Source organism: Mandrillus leucophaeus, unplaced genomic scaffold, assembly GCF_000951045.1.
Source record: "Mandrillus leucophaeus isolate KB7577 unplaced genomic scaffold, Mleu.le_1.0 Scaffold1768, whole genome shotgun sequence".
In the NCBI taxonomy this organism is placed as follows: domain Eukaryota; kingdom Metazoa; phylum Chordata; class Mammalia; order Primates; family Cercopithecidae; genus Mandrillus; species Mandrillus leucophaeus.
Window position 1 is genome coordinate 93,976 of NW_012101774.1, and position 2,244 is coordinate 96,219.

Sequence of the window (2,244 nt, forward strand, 5' to 3'; positions counted from 1 at the left end):
GAGATAAAGCCTTTTCCAAACAAATGCTGAGAGAATTCGTCGCTACTAAGCCAGCACTAAAATAAATGCTAAAAGAAATTCTAAATATTGAAACAAAAACTCAAAATACACCAAAATAGAACCTCCTTAAAGCATAAATCTCACAGGACCTATAAAATAATGACACAGTGAAAAATAAAAAGATATTCAGGCAATAACTAGCATGATGAACACAGAAGTACCTCATATATCAGTACTAACGTTGAAGGCAATGTGGTCTAAATGTTCCACTTAAAAAATACGGAATAACAGAATGGACAAAAATCCACCAACCAAGTATCTGCTGTCCTTAAGAGACTCGCCATATACATAAAGACTCACATAAACTTAAGGTAAAAGTGAGGGAAACGATATTCCATGCAAACGGAAACCAAAAGTGAGCAGGATTAGCTATTCTTATATCAGACAAAACAGACTTTAAAGCAGTAACAGTTTAAAAAGACAAAGAGGGATGTTATATAATGACAAAAAGATTACTCCAACAGGAAAATATAACAATTCTAAATATATATACACCTAACACTGGAGTTCCCAAATTTATAAAACAATTACTACTAGACCTAAGAAATGAAATAGATGGCAACAGAGTAATAGTGGGGAACTTCAATAGAATACTCCACTGACAGCATTAGACAGGTCATCAAGACAGAAAGTCAATAAAAAAACAGTGGACTTAAACTATACCCTATAACAAATTGACTTAACAGGTATTTACAAACATCCTATCCAACAAATGCAGAATATACATTCTTTTCATCAGAACATGGAATATTCTCCAAGATAGATCTTATGAGAGGCCACAAAACACATCTCAATAAATGTAAGAGAATTGAAATTATAGCAAGTACTCTGTCATACCAAGTAGAATAAAATTGGAAATTGACTCCAAAAAGGAATGCTCAAAACTATACAAATACATGGAAATTCAATAATCTGCTCCTGAATAATTTTTGAGTCAATAATGAAATCAAAATGGAAAATTTAAAAATTCCATGATCTGAAAGATAATAGTGACACAATCTATCAAAACCTCTGGGATACAGCAAAAGCAGTACTAAGAGGAAAGTTCATAGCCTTATATGCTTACATCGAAAGTCTGAAAGACCACAAATAGACAATCTAAGCTCACACCTCAAAAAACTAGAGAAAATAGAACAATCAAAACCTAAACCCAGCAGAAGAAAGTAAAAAGATCAGTGCAAAACTAAATAAAATTGAAACAAAAAAATCAATACAAAAGATAAATGAAACAAAAAGTTGGTTCTTTGAAAAGATAAACAAAATTGACAGACCATTAGCAAAATTAACCAAGAAAAGAAGAGAGAAGATCCAAGTAAGCTCAATTAGAAATGAAATGGCAGATATCACAATCGACACCAAAGAAATACAAAAGATCACTCAAGGCTACTATGAACACCTTTATGTGCACAAACTAAAAAACTTAAGGGGATGGATAAATTCCTGGCAATATACAACCCTCCCAGACTAAACCAGAAAGAAATAGAAACTCCAAACAGACAAATAACAACTACTGAGATTGAAACAGTGAGAAAAAATTACCAACAAAAAAAAAAATCCAGGACAGATGGATTCACAGCTGAATTATGTCAGCATTCAAAGAAGAACTGGTGCCAATCTTACTGAAACTATTCCAAAAGGAAGAGAAAGAGAGAGTCCTCCCTACATCATTTTATGAAGCCAGTATTACCCTACCACCAAAACCAGGAAAGGACATAACAAATAAAGAAAACTACAAACTAATATTCCTGGTGAGCATAGATGCAAAAATCCTCAACAAAATACTAGCCAACAGAATCCAACAGCATATCAAAAAGATGACCCACCATAATCGAGTGGGTTTCACAGCAGGGATGCAGAGTTGGCTTAATATATGCAAGTCAATAAATGTGATGCACCACATAAACAAAATTATAAACAAAAATCATATTATCATCTCGAGAGAGGCAGAAAAAGCATTTGACAAAACCCAGCATCCCTTTATGATTAAAACCCTCAGCAAAATCAGCATAGAAGGGACATACCTTAAGGTAATAAAAGCCATATATGAAAACCCACAGCCAACAATATATTGATTGAGGAAGAGTTGAAAGCATTCTCCTGCCAGGTATGGTGGCTCACACCTGTAATCCAAGCATTTTGGGAGGCCAAGGAGTTCGAGACCAGCCTGACCAATATGGTGAAACC